The sequence below is a fragment of the Panthera pardus genome, unplaced genomic scaffold (genome assembly GCF_024362965.1).
Source record: "Panthera pardus isolate Hobbes unplaced genomic scaffold, ASM2436296v1 HiC_scaffold_20, whole genome shotgun sequence".
Taxonomy (NCBI): Eukaryota; Metazoa; Chordata; class Mammalia; order Carnivora; family Felidae; genus Panthera; species Panthera pardus.
Window position 1 is genome coordinate 51,776,174 of NW_026526766.1, and position 18,747 is coordinate 51,794,920.

Below are 18,747 nucleotides of genomic sequence, written 5' to 3' on the forward strand. Positions count from 1 at the left end.
ACCCCAGTTGTTATTAACTAAGGCAGTTTGTTTGTCAGTTTGTTTATCCTGTATTTGTTCTATCAATTTCTTATATGTTCATGGAATCCAAATCTTTGCAAAGTTACTGTATTGACAAATAAATGCAGAGAATCCTTATTGAAGCATATCTGTTTCTTAGTTATTTCTCTTAACTGCTATTTAGTGAAGTTGTTCAATTTAACCTATAACAATAATACACCAGAATTAGATAGTGTAAAACTTACAGCTTTGAGGAAGAAAAACTATAAGTTTCATTTAATGGCATATTCCAGAATTGTTCTTATTCTAAATAATCATGTATAAAATGTGGATTCTTAGACCCATTCGCAACCTGTCCTATGGAATAAGATCCTGAGAACAACATCCTGTACCTTATATACTTAATAAGCTCTTGAGGCTATTGTAAACACTTTAAAGCCTCAGAACTATTAGTCTAGAAATGCAACTATGAAAAAGCTTATGATAAAGGCACACAACCACACAGGTAATAGGAAGAAACCTAAGGTAAATCTGTTTTCCTTGGCCTGATAATTAGTGAATAAAATGTTTTAAGTTCAAGGTAAGACTTCCTCTAACATCTCCACCTTTTGTGAATCACCCCAATCCTTTGAATCAGTTCTGTCCTTATTCTGGAAGATCCCAAAAGGTTGCTGATGAATATCTGGGGGATTCACATGTTATCAAACCTACTGGCAGATGTACATCTATAGATGTCATGTACAATCATCAGCAATGTTCCACGTAGTAAGTGATTTACACATATTCTTTGTAATCCTTAAATGTCTGTAATGTAACTGTTATGATTCTCACATTATGATGACAATACCGAGATTAAGAGAGGATAAGTAACTCAGTATCTTAGACTTAGACAGGAAGCAAATACAGGATTACTTCAGAGAAAAAGCAAAGAAAAACAAGGCCTTAAGTGGCAAACATGCTATGTCTACGAAACAACAATAACTTTTTAACTCAATCCAAAGCTGAATGTAAAGTGGAAATTTGGGACTGTTTGTTTAGGAGCTTCTATCCAAATGCAAAACTCTTGAATGGAGAAGTAATGCAGCGTAGGAGGGACATGGACAATTTTGCAGGTGTTTTCAAAATTCAGACTAATGGAAAATAGTCTTAGACTGGCCTAGATTCCCTTCCCATGGTTCTCTGGTGGCAGGGAGGGTGGGGAGCCTTTGTCTGGAGATTCTAGCCTCATGTCTTCATTGCATACTTTATTTTTACAGGCTTTTACTCCACCATCAAAAAGTGAAAATACACACTGGAACTTGAGGATGGTTGAAGGCTTCTCAGAATGTCACATTGAAAATGGGCTTTTTTTTTTTTTTTCCATTTCACAACACAGAGTTAAAATGTAATCTTCAACTGCAGGCATGGTACCTACTCCCATAGAAATGCTGCTGATTATTACCACTAGAGAAGCAAGACTCAGTAAGCAAGAAGGCCACCCAGAGAATGCTTTACAGCCTCCCAAGGTGTCAGCCACTATTGAATAGTCCAAGCAAATCTGACTCACGGGGACACAGCGGTTATCTGGTTTGTCATCACTAGAGGAAATTTGTTTGAAAATGTTCAGGTAGGATAGTTAGATCAACTAATCCATTGGATCTTTTGAGTATCTAGAACAAAAGAGACTGCATTCTGCCATTAAAAATGAATGCACCAGAATTCAAAAATTTTCAACCAGCAATCTGCAACTGCCCCAAACAAATGTCTTCTACATGAATAAAATACACTAAGGCCTAACTTTATGTTATGTTGAGTGGAGACAATCTTTCACATAAACATTTCTTTAATTACAAATCTTCATGGATAGATGGATAACAAAATAATGATATATTTTAATAGCTAATACATCATAAGGTCTTTGATAAAGTTTCTTATTAGTGAACACACACACACACACATACACACACACACACACTGTGCCAGGCAGAACTGTAGTTGCTTTCCATTTATTATCTCTTATTTCAATGGAATCTTACAACAACCTCATGATTAAGTAACAAAAAGTGAAATGACACTCAAGTTATTTGACTTGTATACCAGTTAGCTATACAGAAAGAATTAGTACTCACTCCATTAAACTGTGTCATCAGCCAGGACAGGGTATTTATATACGGGAAGCCTGCTACAGAGTTTCATTTTACAGCAAAGGCGAATGGGAAAATTATAGCATACATTTTCCTATGTCAGTTTTTCTAAAACTTACCATTTCTTTGAAACATCCTCATCGATGTAACTTGTCAATGACTTACAGAAATCTTTCTCCTTTCAAGAGTTGTAAAAATATAAAGGAAATTCCTTCGCTTTGGTTTTCTGTCTGAGGGAAGGCAATTATGACTCTCTTTTAAATTACATTTTATAATTTGAGGGTCTTTCCCTTAACCAATGTTAATTCTTTGGCTCCTCACTTAGCACAAATGCTAGGGGCAGCATGACAGCATAAAAGGTAGAGCATAGAGAAAAGTCACTCTTGTGCCAGTTAAGCTACATGATCTTAGACAAGGTTATACTTTCCCTGTACTTCCATTTTCCACATCTGTACTGTGAGGGCAATACTACCTGCTCCTGGGGCCATTGTGCTGGCATAATGACCAATGCAAATAATGTACATATACGTAGTGATAGATTGATAATAACAAATTTGAATTCCTTATTGTATCCCACTCCTCTTGAGGAGCCAGAAAATGATCACTGGATGCGAAATAAAACAAATAAAGAATAGTTTTTGAATCTCAAACTTGTGCATTGGGTTATAAACCTTCATAATTTTTTATTTACACCACACACACACACACACACACACACACACACACACACACACACACATTTCCCATTGCATTCTCTAAAGGTCAACACATTAAAAATCATTTAATCTTACCAGAATATGAAGCAGTCTCAATGTGGATGTTCCAAATTCATTTGGGATACTTCACTTACAAGAGTTCTACATCTTGAAACCATCTCCAACAGATTCCCTAAATGAAATGAAACAAAATCTCTTGGGAACATAGAAGAAAACTTAACTCCTTCCAACAACACTCATTTCAAATTCCTCATGTTATTTTCCATCTGTCTGCTTTTGCTCTAATTTTGAAAAAAAAAATCACGTATGTATTTCCAGCTGCAGGTCCACAATCCCATCTGATGTACCCATCCCTGATGACACTATTGCCTGTGTTTTCAGATAATGCATTTAACTACATTTGTTTTTGTAAGTCAATGTATATTTTTAAATAGGTATTAGAAAGTAATAATTAGGGTATAAGACAATTTCAACATCAAATGGAGCATTTTCAGTCAATCTGTTTCAAAATAAATGATCTAACTATCAATATATGGCATGTAAAAGAAAGAAAGTCTGAGAGCCAACAATTTATAGCCAGTGTGTCTGAGAAAGAAAAATAATTTGAATATTAGGGGTTTTTTCTTCTTAGAATGTCTGTAGATGAATGCATAAAATAAAACCACTATATGATTTTGAAACATATTTATTCATTGCCCTTAATCACTTTAATTGCTATGAAAAACATAATTATATATATATATATATATATATATATATATATATATATATATATATATATTCATATTCTAGCCTTGACAATTTTGGAAATTGAAACCTCATTCATAAATTTTCCAGGTATGCTCTCTTACAAAAATTTAACAATTCTACAGTTGTTATTCTTAGCTCACTCTCTCTCTCGCTCTCTCTCTCACACGCACACACACATAAAGTCAAATGTATTGCAAAAAATTACACCGCAATCACATAGAATACAATGAAATAGCATTTATTCATCAGCCCAACTCTCTCCCTTTAATAGCTATGTTGGTTTCATTACAATAGAATCCTCTTTAAAAAAGTAAAATAAAATCTTGGTTATGCAAATCACACTAACGAAAACACTGAAAACCTGATTGTGTGAAACGTCTTAAGCTTAAGGAGGCATGTCACAGTGATCAATTTTAAATTAGTCACTTTAGAACACATTCTGTTGCTTCATTCTCCTGGCGGCTTCCTGGATTTCTATTTCTGCAAAAACAGTAATCACAATTGTACTGGATGGCATAACTGAGTCTCTCTTCCCGAAAACTAGATATGAAAATTAGTCCACTGGGTCCACCAAATAATATTGACATCTCAAGTCCTCCTAATAGGTTCACTTCAGGTAAAGACTTTCAACAAAGAGGGCTGTTCTAATTTCCCTCTCACTACAGTCCAGGTAAGAATTCTGTCTGGTTTTAAGCTGTTATCTTCTAGCTCCCAAACCAGCTTCTCTAGTCTGCAATGAGATTTTGGGGCTGGTTCTCTGCACACCACATTTCTCTTTTGCTAGCTGGCTACCTGTTAGGTTCTGCAATAGGGAGCACTGGAGAGAGATTGGGGAGAAGAGAAAGAGGACAAGGGACTTATTCCTTCATGTTCATTGGCTTTCAGTGTTGTCTTAGCAATCATCCTTTCACTGTGTTAGCAGAAATCAGTTTCTGTCTACAGATTTCCGAGACCTTCCAGAACCAGCTCATTCTGTCATCTCAGAAGTGTCAGCACTGGGCTGCTGGCATCCCCTCCTGAGAGTTCTTGAGTGAGAGTAGCGTTCAGCTCTCTGCTGAACCTCTCAGATTCCAACACTGGCTGCAAAGCACCACCTCCAAGTGTGGCCCTCAGAGCTATTGGTCTCTCTCCCAGGCTCCTGATAACCTGATTCTTCCTTTGATTCCCCACACCCTAAAAGTACAGCTGCTTTCTGTGACCCCATCTCTGTACCACATCAGCACCCCCTTTGCCTCTTCCCAATTCCCAATATCTATGTAAACCATCTTTAGATTACATTTTTCTTTGTTAAAAACAACAGGTATAGTTTCTGTTTTCCTGAGTGGTCTGTGTTATAGAATGTATGTTTAATTTTTAGGTTGAAGATAGAGAGGGTGGAGAAAGAGGAGAAAAGAGAATGAAGAATCTAACAGTCTTTGAGATACTTTCTATTTAATGTATTATTTAATATCCAAAAAAGGCCTATGAAACAGGTGTGGTTATCACAATACATATTCATGAAAAGAGTGATAACGTATATTGAGTTCCTAAATGTGTTATCATCTTCACATATATATCCATTTAAGAATCATAAACTTCCTGACAAGGGAGTATATTAGATCTATTTTATGGATGGAAGACTGAAGTTGAAGATAAATTATATGTCACATTTTAGATATCTAGTGAGCCCTAGAACTATAATGTGAACAGTCTGCTCAGCCCCAAGCCAATGGCACAATGATACACATCTTCAAATTATTAATAGCTTGATTACACAATACCAAAAAAATACATTGGTTAATATCACTACCGATCTCATCAGAAAATTCTTGAAGTACTGGGAAGTTGTCAAGTGTGGGTGGCATACAAATGATTTTCAAAATTTTAATTTTCACTTGAAAGCTCTAATTTGTTCACTGGCAACAAAGAGAAATACAAATGATTGCTTTCCTTGAAGTGACAAGGTCGCTTTGCTTATTTTTGAGAAATATATACCACATACCTAAGTCTCAAGAACTCTAGTTTGACTGAAAGTCAAACGTTCACATTAAAATGATGTTAAGTGAAAAAGTGGTTTAGTTCAGCTTGCAATTCAACCCATCACACAAGTCCTTTTGCTTGAGACAACACATACTTCAGTTTGCAGCTTAAGTGATTTATGCACACTTCACCTGCCATCACATAGAATATTAAAAGGATATTTATTCAGAACTTGTTATAAAACTAATAATCTATACTACTTAACCAAGGACACTGTTAGGTGAACTGTCACCATTTTCTTTAAACACATCATGGTAAAATATAAATAAATATAAATATATATGACTACTAACACCAGTTTGGTGTTACCACCTTGAATTCAGATTCCAACAAGTTTACCTACCATTGCCTTTGCAAAACCAGTGCAATTATCGATACAGTGAAAAAGCAAGTAATATCCTGGTTTTCCCTTTAAAATACTTTTCACTCAACAGACCCTCAAAAAGTTCCTTGGGAGTCCATATACCAAGCACCAAAATTTTGAGAACTATTTATCAAATAATGAGATAGAAACAATAACTTGGGGCGCCTGGGTGGCGCAGTCGGTTAAGCGCCCGACTTCAGCCAGGTCACGATCTCGCAGTCCGTGAGTTCGAGCCCCGCGTCAGGCTCTGGGCTGAGGGCTCGGAGCCTGGAACCTGTTTCCGATTCTGTGTCTCCCTCTCTTTCTGCCCCTCCCCTGTTCATGCTCTGTCTCTCTCTGTCCCAAAAATAAAAAAAAAAATTAAAAAAGAAAAAACGTTGAAAAGAAAAAAAAGAAACAATAACTGAAGAATTAGAGTACCTCTAAGAATTCAAGTATAGAAGCCATCTTCTAGGCTAGGGTGGGCAGGGCATACCCCTCTCCAATCTCAGTGACATCACTGTGGTTGAGTATGAGTTTAAACTAAAATAACAGGATCAAAATAACTGATCTGGGACAAAGGAAATGGTCTTGCCTCAGTGTGGAATCCTGACGATGACTGTTGTTAGCATAATTGTTTACCCACAGCTGGGACTCTGATGACTTCTGCCCAATCAATTCTGCCCAAGAAGTCTATGTTAGTTGAGAGAAGAGAAAAATAAAGAGGGAGAAAGAAAGACAGAGATGACAAAAAGACAAAATACACACAGACTGACAGATGACCAGAAATAGAGATAAGGAGACAGTCAAATATACTGAAGGAAGGAAGGAGGTAGGGAGACATAAAGGTAGAGAGACAGAGAGAAGCACAATGACAGAGAAAGGAAGGGATGGAAGGAGGGACACGCTAAGAGAAAGAGAGAGTCAAAACAAACAAAGAATGAGGATTTAATATTGCATTTGGCTGCCAACAAGGAGAAAGAATAATCTTTGCTTTGACATAGTTTTCAAATAGTCACAGTTATCTGAGAAGGTTTTATTTTTCTCTTGGGTTGGGAGGTCGGTTTAATATGGATGTATATGGGTATGTGCTTAGGTGTGTTCTGTGAAGGGTTTTGCCCTTCCCTTCTGCCACAATCTGCCGTGACTGACTCTTGTTTTTCTTAACATTTATTTATTTATTTATTTTGAGTGAAATGGGGGAGGAGCAGAAAGAGGAAGACAGAGAATCCCAAGCAGGCCCCATGCTGCCAGCGCAAAGCCCAAGTGCAGGGCTTGAACTCACAGAGAGCAAGATCATGACCTGAGCTGAAACCAAGAGTCGGACACCTAACCAACTGAGCCACCCAGGTGCTCCTACCGTGACTGATTCTTAATGGAGCTCGTGAGTTGGGGGCCTGCACTGGAAGAAGAAAGACCTCTGCATCTGCAGTCTGGAGGAGAGGGTCCTGATGCCTGAAGTGCAGTGTCAAAGCTTTAACTTGGTCATTTGTTTTCTCAGGTCCACAAGGCCTGGAGGAACAGAAAGAGACTTTAATGTATACTTTTCCCTCTACCCATAACAGTGCATGACTTGTATTTGAAATAAAGAAAGCATTAATTCTTCTTAATCTGAACTGTCACTGGTCCCGCCCATACATTATGCATGTTGAGATTCTTCAACACACAGTAAAGATCCACTTTGCACTGAAATACAATACAAAAACAAAAATGAAAACAAAAACAAAATAAAAAACTTATTTCTAAATCTTAATACGGCTACTGTGAAATGTAAGAAAAGACACAATGTAGGTAAAAAATCATTGCAGGTAAAAATTAAAACAACACACTCAAAAAACGAAAGGACTCTCCATCACTATCAGTGTATCACTACTAGTGTTCACTTGGAATGCGATGAGCAAGTGGAGAGTTGAATACGATCAGGTATCAAATCAGTTAATGATCAACAGTGGGAGTTCTGGGATGCTCTTCTCCAATATGAAACAAAAGGGAATTTGGCATCAGGTACCTCTGGAGGCAGCACAAGCTGTATGGGGCTGCATGTAACATTGGGTGGAGGGAGAGAAAATGTGCCAGGAGCTGGAAAGGGCTGCCAGTACCAGCTGTTAGGACACCAAACGGGAAGATGGGCTGTCCATGCGCTCCTGCCAATTCTGGTGAGTTTTGAATACTTTCAGACTGGACTCTGACTTTTGTTCAAGTAGAGTGACAGGTTTTTGTGTTGACAGTGGCATAGTTTCTCTCTCTCTCTCTCTCTCTCTCTTTCTTTCTTTCTTTCTTTAATGTTTATTTATTTCTGAGAAAGAGAGAGAGTACAACTGGGGGAGGGAGAGGGAGAGGGAGACAGGGTATCCAAAGTGGCTCTGTGCTGACAGCAGTGAGCCCAACTTGGGGCTTGAATTCAGGAACCCTAAGATCATGACCTGAGTTGAAGTAAGATGCTCAACCACTGAGCCATCCAGGCACCCCTTCGAAGCAGTTTCTTTGTCTGTAAAGACACTGTGGAATCACGATGGTATTTCCCAAACTATTCTGCATAAAGATTATAGTGTACCAGAGAATACTAAAGCAAGTCTGGTAGTGAAAGTCGGGAAATGCTACATATTTCATGCATTTTTTTTTCTTTTCCTTTCTTTTCTCTTTTTTTTCTTTTCTTTTTTGTTTTTTGTTTTGTTTTGTTTTGAGATTCAAAGTTCCTAAAGGCTACAGGGATCGAACTATAAGAATAAAAAAAAAAAGCTTAACTAAATCCTTTGATCACAGAATCCCCCTCCCCCACCCCCTGCTTTTTTTCTTCACAGTGCCATCTCTTGGGATAATAGCATCATTACTTTAGAACACAGTTTGGGAAATGCTGAATTTGATGCTCTCTAAAACCCCTTATGATTCCAGGATTCTGTAATTCCAAGCAGAGGAGTTGTTTAAGATAGTAAGACCAAGGGGCAGCATGGGGAATTGTCCCTTAAAATAGCTCTAGCTGTTTCTGTTTCTCAGGTGTTTTTAATAAGCATAATCAGGAGCATGGCGGTTGAGAGCCACAGAGTGGCCTGTGACGCAGATTCTGAATGTAGTAAGCATCCTATTAAAATACAGTGTGTGTGTGTGTGTGTGTGTGTGTGTGTGTGTGTGTGTGTGTGTGTGAAGAATTCCCTGAGAGGTACTATTTAGTTACCACCACTTCATTTTTAGGTCAATGAGCACAAGGGGAAATTTTCTATTGGCAACATCAGGAGAGTAATGGAAGATCACAAGCATTAGCTATCCCCAACTCCAATGCCATGAAATGCCAAATTGCAACATGCAAACTTATGCAAGTGAAATTTGGCAGAATTAGGGAGCTTTACCTTGGAGGACAACCAGAATGAAAATGCTGTGCCTGAGGTAAACATTAATGCTTTATTTTATAGATATGTTTCTCCTTTTAGCGCAGCATTCCCCAGTTTCTCCTAAACTTTATGATTCCTCTTTGACTATCATCTGTCTTTTACAGGTAAGGCTCACAATTCCAGGTGGTGGTAATAAAGTCCATACTTGTAGATCTCCCAATATCCCCAATCTGTAGAATATAAAATCTGAAGTACAAGTGCAACGGCTTCCTTTTTCAGGATGTGAAACATTTCTTCATGTTTTGGGTGTTTTGATTGCTTATATCACTTTATATGAGAGAAATCCAGAATCATCATAAAAGAGGTGGATCTGGAAAATACAATTTATCTAGATTTTAGCATTTACAGGAAAATGCATTCATAGATTCCTTTGCCTTAGAATTTCCACTTACTGCTACAAGCCCAATTTTACCCATTTCAGTAGATATGAAGATGATAATGATAATTTACTAGCACTTTTTATCTTCTAGGCAATGTAGTAAGTTCGTTGCTTATAGCACCTGAATGCCCATAATAAGCCTATGAGGTTGGTGCTGTTATCATGTTCATTTTATCAATGGAAAAAGTACAATTCAGAGTAGTTAATGCAAATTTTCTCAAACTCATACCACATATCTCATAATCAAATCTAGGTTTGTCTGATTCCACATTTTAAGTTCTTAATGATGATCCTCCATTGCTAATTATTTTTGATGCAACTATCACTACAGGAGCAAAAAAAGAAAAGAAAAAAAAAGACAATACAATAAAGCCCATGTCATGAAACCTATGTGAACTCTCTGTATCTAATCTGGGTTGAGTTTTGGGAGACACAGCTGTTTCTAAGCATTGTCAAGGGATCAACCTCAGTGGGTTGATAGAGAGCTGAGAAATATCTGAGAAATACAGAGCTGAAAATCTAAAGATAGTGTTTAATGGTGACCCTGCAATAAAGAACCAAGATGTAATTATGAATAAAAGCATCTATCCAGAGGATCCAGGCAAGAAGACAAGAAATGAGTTCAGACCCTGGGAGTAAAGGAGATACAGTGATAGCAAAGTAGGTTTGAAATGGCAGCAAAGGTAGCCTAGAAAGATCTGAGGTACCAAAGACAGAGGTGCAGGTATATTTTTTTTTAATGTTTATTTACATTTGAGCAGGGGGGCAAGGGGCAGAGAGAGGTAGACACAGAATCTGAATCAGACTCCAGGCTCCCAGCTGTCAGCCCAGAGCCCAATGCAGAGCTTGAACTCACTAACTGCGAGATCATGACCTGAGCCAAAAGTCGGACACTTAACCGATCAAGCCACCCAGGCACCCCAGAGGTATAGGCAGTTTTTACAGAATGCCTACAGCTTCTCCTGCGTGAAGGGAATGTTTTTAAAAATACCAGGTTGGATCTGACAAGACATACAGCCCTGGAGGAATTCTCCCTTCTCAAGCAGTACAATGAGATCCCCTTATTATACTGCCTATGCATTAATCCTCAGGAGTTTGAACTGCTGGGAAATGAACAGCAAAGGATGAAAGATGGTGAGAGAGGAGGGGACAGGGGAGGGAATGTAATAGGACAGACTGGAGGAGAGAGGTTGGCTATACCAACTAAATCCACGTGAAGGAAAACTCAACCAATGAGGATGTCAAAACCCAGAGATCTGGCTCATAATAACCAATAATGGGAGGATGAGATCAGAACTACCAACAAGCAAAGGGAAAAGGAAGGGACTGGCACATGGGACATGGTTCAGTAGAATCATTTGGAGAATCTTGTGGTGGAGCCTAATGGCTTTTCCCACTTAAGTCCCATTACTTTTGTAGCCACCATTGCCCTACTTGCATTCTCTTGTTCATCAGCCCCTTGTGGAGTCTCAAGACATCAAGGTTTGCTGAGTTGGTTTGTTGCATAGGTTTGGGAATCAGTGCAAAGGAAATGAGGAACAAACCCATGAGAATGGAAGGTAGAGAAGGTACTGAAAGAGAAAAACAGAGAAGCAATCCTGTCATCAAAAGACAGGAAGAAGAAAAACTCCTTCTGGAAAACTATATTTTACTGTCATTTGAGGCCAGTAATATGGACAAAAAGAACTGGAAAAGAAACAGGCTGATGTAATAAAGACAGAGATCAGAGGTAAGTTCAGGATAACACTAGGATAACTCAAGTACTATGGGTAGATGGGAAGAGAGGTATAGGTAAATTAGAGTAGAAATGTCTGCAAAATAAAAGGGAAAAAGAGATATACGAGTAGTAGAACCATATCCTCTCATTTCTCTATCCTTCCTTTCTCTTCTGTCTCTTTCATACACACACACACACACACACACACACACACACACACACACAGAGCAATGAATCCCAAGATTCAGCCTATTATATTTATCTCACCATTTGTATGTATATATATGTATGTACACACATATATATGTGTGTATATACATATATATGTGTGTACATACATATATATGTGTACATACATATGTATATATACACATATACACAAACACCCACATATATATGGATAATTCGTCTACTAGTCCACTTCTGTTAAATTTTGAATAGCAACAGAGTTCCATGACTATATACAAATAGCTACTGCTTTATGGCAATTTTCAAAGCCTAGAAGACAGTATAAATATCATGTAGATGTAGTGAAGCAGAAGAGATATTTTGGATATTAGAACTCAGATTTTTAATATGTACAAAACCCTAAAAGCTGCAATTACGTGATGGTAATAACCATGTGGGTAAACATAGTGTACATCTCAAAGGTAATAAAAGAAATGTCCCTCCTAGTATGCTTTAAATGCTAAATTTTGAGTTTGCAACAATTGAATTTTAAATCTTTAATGCTGGTATTAAGATATTCAGCATAAGTGAATTTGATTTTTCAACATACTCAAAAATCACAGAAATACTCTTTTTACAACCAAAAAATACACAGAAATTCTACATTAGTAAATCTATCTTTGATATATGCAAAAAAATATGACTAAAATCATACTCACTTTCAATGAAAAAATATATTAAAAAATTAGAAACAACCTAAATATACATCAACAGAGCATTGGTTAAAATGAATCATGGTACATTGATCCCTTAGAAAATTTACATTATCTAGGGGTGCCTGGGTGCCTCAGTTGGTTAAGCGTACGACCTTTGGTTTCAGCTCAGGTCATGATCTCACAAATCCTGAGTTTGAGTCCCACATTGGCCTCCACACTGGCAGTGTGGAGCCTGCTGGGGATCATCTCTCTTCCTCTCTCTGCCCTTCCCCACTTGCATTCTCTCTCTCTCAAAATAAATAAAAACTTTAAAAAATTATATTGTCTAAAGTATGTGAGTGTGTGTGTGTGATGTATAGAAAAAAAAGTATAGAAGTATCCCAAATGTTAACTGTGGTCAGTTATGAGTACAGGAAAAATGTGTAATTATCATTTAAAAAAAACATTATGATTTTCTTCCTGGGCATGTATGTTACATTTAGAACATATAAATAGGTTACAATAATACAAGGTCTAAGTTCAGTATTCCAAAACATTTTTATGTAAAATAATGATGTCTGAATTATCACAACAGCCCATTCATTCATTCATGTAACGCAACTGAATGTAACATTCACTACATGTCAATCACTAACTTTGGGTATATAGAGATGGAGGAAGCAGCATTTCTGTCTTTGAGGAAAGCCAGGTAATCAGAAAACAATGAAGAAAAACCATGCGCATTTAGATCTATTGGCTAGGAAGCATTTTGACGTTGTTAATAGTATAAACCCAACTACATACTATCAGCTTGGCATAACTGGGGTAGTCATAATTCCCTAGATGGCAATACACCCTAACAACCATACTATCCCCAGCAGGAGTCCAGCCTGTGACAATAATGGAACTGAGCATGACAATGATGTAGGTTTATCTGCCCTGTTCTCATTTTCTCATCCTAGAAGATAGCCCCTAGCTTTGTAGTTCCCAGCAGCCAAATAAGGACTCCCAAGGCAAACCCTTGCCTTGGCATAGTCTGGTGATTTCTCTATTATGGATATATCTGGTCTAGGATTCCATAGCCAGAGAATACCTCTAAAGTAATCCATAAAAGATAGCTCATGATTGTATTTTGCATGTTTATTAAAAAGGTATAAATGAATCAAAGGAATCATCCAGAGCCTTTCCTTTGGGCTCAGGAAACAATAGGTCATGTACTTACAACATAATCTATAATCTTAGAACCTCCTTCTACCCCAGTGGAGCTATTTATCATCTCAATGTTAAATGTAGCCCAGAAAGAGAAAATGAGCTTTCTGTAATGAAAAGTCTGAAAGTTGGGGCTATAAACAACTACATGGAGAGCTCTGTGTTGAATTTACACAGACTCTACCCATGGTTCAAGGTGAAGAAATCAATGACAGCAGAGATACCAGCCACTGAACCTCAGGAGATGCCTTGTTCTCTGTGCTTTGTGTTTCTATACAGTGTCTCATTCCTGATCAAGTTCCCTCCCCAGGGAGCGCTAATAGGCTAACAGCCACAGAAGTCTATTTTGTTCTCTAAATGAGCAGGATCAAAGGGTGCTCTGTGGAAAACTTAACACTAATTCTGACTTCCTTGAGGGCTGCTATCCCTCTACTGTATCTTTGATGATGCTTCAGAGCTTCTTTCCCAAGCTCTTCAAGATACTTAACAGGCTTTAAGGAAAAAATACAGTTCGTTTAAGAAAAGAGACAGTCATCTGATTAGCCAGTATTAAAGAGGGAACAACCTACAGACCAAACACAACGCTAGGGGCTAGAGGGGGAACTATGTGTATAATAATTATTTTGGAAAATGTCAGCTTCCTAAAAATATTAGCCAATATTTACCAGGTACTGAGCCTTCTCCTATGCATTTTATCTGCATTAAAACATTCAGTCCTCATGACACTCAGAAAGTTGGTACTATTGTTGGTCACAGGTTACTGTAAAGGAAAGGGAGGTTTAGAGAATTTAAGACTAAATCACTTATCCAAAGTCATACAGGTAGTATATGTTCAGGTCTCTAGTCTCCCTTATTCTGATTAAGTATTTATTTTCAAATCAAACTTAGTTAAAACAATTTGCCTTTACCTTTTCAGTGTTCTGGAACTATAAAAACTAAGAAAAATAAATACGTCAATTTTTTTTTTTTCTCAGCACAGATATTCATTCAGGTCATTTGCTTCTAATTTTTCATTGATATGTACTTTAGCAGAGATCTGAAAGTATCATTCACATGAAAACTTTCATATATTTTACTCTGTAATGTTTCAAGCATAGAGAAAAGTTAAAGTCTTTTACAGTAAGTACCCATTTTTACTAAGTAGATTTCACCATTAACGTTTCACTATATTTTGTCATATATCTACCAGTACATTACATCTACCTCCTATATCTCTCTCCAACTTTCTTATAACTCATTATAAACATTTTTGCTATTGTGTCACAACATTTACTTTATCTATTTTTTTTAAGCAGGCCTCATGCCCAGCAAAGAGCCTAACAGGGCTTGGGCTCACAGCTCTGAGATCAAGAGTCAAATGCTTAACCAACTGAGCCACCCAGGCACTCAGCATCACAACATCTTAGATGTCTTTCAGGCTTTCTAAACTGTCCTTAAAGTGGCCCATTCTCCTTATTTATTTCATAGCTCATCTTACTTGAACACAACTATTTACTAAACACAACTATTTACTTCCCTTAAAGAGACTTACCATCCACTTGCCAGGCCATGCTCAGGTCTATTCCTGGAATGTTATTCACTTGAAATCCTAACACTGTTCTAGACACATAAAGATGACTCACAAATGCCTGTAGGCTGATAATGACCTTGACCTGGATGACAGCACTTCAGCGAGACTATAATGGATTATTACCGTCACAAGATGTTATTATAATCTTTCCAAAAATGAGTCAAGATTATACCAAACACTACTTAAGTTACAACAAATCCTATTTACCATAAATTTAAAATGTTTACATTTATTATAATATCTCTAAGCAATGTTTCAGGTAATTAAAAGTCTTCAGCCTGTAAGGGCAAAGACCACTATTCTCACCCCTTAACCTGCTTACAGTTTAAACTACATCTCCAGTAAGGGGAATATAAGGGAATCTGAAGTTGGAGAGTAAAGTGGGTGCCACTGACCCAATGCCCTAATCCACACAGAAATCCTTTCTAGAGCATGTGTATGGAACCAATGATTAAAGGGGATCCAAAATGCATTTGAAGTATTCCCAGGAACATTAACATTCTTCTCTTCATTCAGTCAGCAAATTTATTCAACAGTTATTCTGAACAGATTCTCTTCTGCCAGGTGCTAGAGATGGAAAGATAAATAAATTCTTACAAGGTGCTTTCACAGTGAAGGGAAACTACTGATGTAAAATCCAGTTCGGAAATTATATGTAAGTACACAGTGCCTGTACTGGGGAAGAGAAAGGGGCATACCGTCTCTGAATGGCCAGTACAGAGGAACACAAATGGGCATAGCCTCTGTGAAAGGAAGGGAAAATATGCCAAGGAAAGCTTCCTGCAATGTTGGGTGAGCTCAACCTTGACATCTAAGTAGGAGATGACTAAGGAAAAAGGTATAGGGAGACTTTTCCAGAGAAGAAGTTTTAGCAAAAATATTGAGACAAGAAGCATGATGTACATGGGAGACTTTAAGCCATTATTTTTTTCTATCTAGTTTGAGAAAAGAAAGATGTGAAAGATAAATAGGCAGGGCAAGACCATTTAGAACCCCATATGCTCGCTCTATTAAGGAGCTTGGACTTTATCCTACAAGAATAAGTTTTAAGTAATGAATGACATGGTCAGATTCTCATTTTAAAGAGATCATGGTAGAGACAGGGGAACTAGTTAGGATAATTTTGCAACAGACCACAAGACAGATTTTGGAGGCCTGAACCAAGGTAGTATCAACAGGGATGGTTATGAAGAAACACGGTGGAGAAACAGGTGCGCTTCAGTTTCGGGGTGATCCCCAGGTTCAGTAGTTTAGAAAAAAAGCTAAATCTAGTTTGAGGCAAACTGAATAGAGATGCTATGAATGACACACATGGAGTAGTCTGGGAAAGGTGCCAGAAACAACTGGAAAGAAGGATACATTTCCAGTGTGGTTTTGGGACTTCATACTAACACTGGTATCTCAACTGAAAGCTTCCTACTTAACAATCAATGCTATGGTCTGAATATTTGTGTCCCCCCCAAATCCATATGTTAAAATCCTACCCCCAAAGGTGCTGATATCAGGAGGTCCTCTTTTTGGATGTGATAAACTCATCAGAGTAGAGCTTTCATGAATGGGATTAGCGCCCTTTTAAAAAGACCCCTAGTTCCCTAGTTTCTTCCACCATGTGAGGAAGCGGGAAGATGGCAATCGGTGAGGAAGTAGACTCCAAACGCCACACATCCAATCTGCTGGCACCATGATATGAGACTTCCCAGCCTCCAGAACTATGAGAAGTATATTTCTGCTGTTTATAAGACAGCCAGTTTGTGGCATTTTGTTATAGCAGCTCAAACGGATTAAGAGAACCAAGAATATAAAATTTAAAAATAAAGTGTAAGACAGCTAAACCATCTCTCTTTTGGAGCTAAAGTGCCATTTTGTGCATCAAATATGTTAAAGTGTATAAAGGGCCTCAGTTGCAACCTAATAATAAGAAAGTAGATGCCAGATTTTATTAATTAAATCAATATCTAATATAGAAATTCATGAGTTAACAATATTTCTTTGCTTCAGATAAGTGGAAAGTGATAATTTACATAAAAATGTGACCTGAATATTTTAATCCACCCAAAGTATTCAAATCAGAACATTCGAATCAATTAGTGAAAATAGGAATCTCTCTTGACCTCTTCCTTTTCAAGAAAGCAAACTAATATTAGGATTTTATTTCAAGAAAATATCAAAAAGAAAAAGCAAATTCTAAAATATACTCAGGTACAAGGAAACATTCATTTCAATCTCCCACATATTTAAATTACTGGACAATGAGTATTAATATTCAGAATCACAATTCTGTGCCATTACAAGTTTTGTAATGAGATGATTTAATTATTACTACTACATTACCCTTCCTAAGGAAACTCATGAATGTACATTATAAAAGGCTTACTCAGTGAGGATCAAAACAATAGGTTTTCCTGCTTAATCTCTAGTTAATTGAATTAATTAATGAGAACAACCCAGACATCATTTTGTTTTATCACTTGGGTTCCCTGGTTTGATTTCTAATATCCTAAAATACCTTTCATCTTTTTCACTTTATAAAATGTCTGTACAAACTAGAAGCAATGATCACCTTCCCCTAATCAAACAAGAAGTGATTATGTAAAAGAAAAAAAAATCCAATAAATAAACATAAATATAAATAAATATATCCATTTGACAGAGTAATTATCATGTCTAAATTGTCTTCAGATGAGTTACATGGCAGAAATTTAAGTATGAATTTCTCTAGAGAGGATATTTGTGTGAAGTAAAACTTGAAAGTTCCCAGTCAACTGGAATGACTCTAGCTTCATCCCATTTGTGTGTCTATAGGAGCTCAAGCCCATAGCCCTATTAAGTGAGATAATGTCTGGATGGATGGAAACTCCCTTTCAGCATCTTCTCCAAAGTCCAGATGGAAGAAGTTGATTGCTAAAGCCCTATCAGCTTCTTGACATAAACTTTGAGATTAAAGGTTATTTCCTCTCAAGTTTCTGCTGAATGTTCTTACGCTGTGAAATCAAGAGGTCAAATAAAATGACTAGAGCATGGGAAACAAGGCTTAGGAAAAAAGTATAAGTAAGAGGAAGTACAAGTATAAAAGTATAAGTAAGAAGAAGAAGAGTCAGGGTTTCTTTACCTTTGAAAGATATAAAAACAAAAGGTTAGAAGATCACATATTTAGCAGGGCAGTTCTTACTCCTTAGATAAAGACTTTTTTCCAAATGCTTCATGTATCTAATATGATCTGCATATCAACCTTGTCAAGGAGGCAGAATTTTTTTTATTCCAGATAATTCAAGGCTGGAGTGGAAACTAGCATTTAAATGCATGGCTATCATGTGCTGATTATATATTAATTCTCACAATCACTGTGTGAAGTATATGATATCACTACAATTTTATAAATGAAGTGATGCATGGAGATGCCAAGTGACTCTAAACTTAGTATGTAACAGAGTTAGGATTAAAAATCTAAGTATCATTACTGGTCATCATGAAAGTATGTGTGTGTGTGTGTGTGTGTGTGCGTTTTCTAGTATACCACATTGTTTCCCATGAGAGAGTTTAATGTATTCTGTAAAGGTATGAAGAATCCTTAGGGTGAACTGTTTTCAATGTTAAAAAGAATTTGTAAAGTAAGAGTCAAAAGCAGGACTATATGAAACTAAAAACAAATAGACTATATATTTTTCCCCTTTC

General features: G+C 37.1%; 1 protein-coding gene across 7 annotated transcripts in view; it reads right to left on the reverse strand.

The window, feature by feature from the left end:
* Positions 1-18,747, reverse strand: part of LINGO2 (leucine rich repeat and Ig domain containing 2) — a 1,147,525-nt gene that overhangs the window by 926,225 nt on the left and 202,553 nt on the right. For 6 of the 7 annotated variants that reach the window (XR_008424224.1, XM_019424194.2, XM_019424191.2 and 3 more), the window contains exon 2: positions 2,915-3,011. The exons of the other annotated variant lie outside the window; for it this stretch is intronic. The gene's annotated coding sequence lies outside the window, so the exon portion shown is untranslated. The remainder of the gene's footprint in view (positions 1-2,914; positions 3,012-18,747) is intronic. 7 annotated transcript variants of the gene reach the window in all.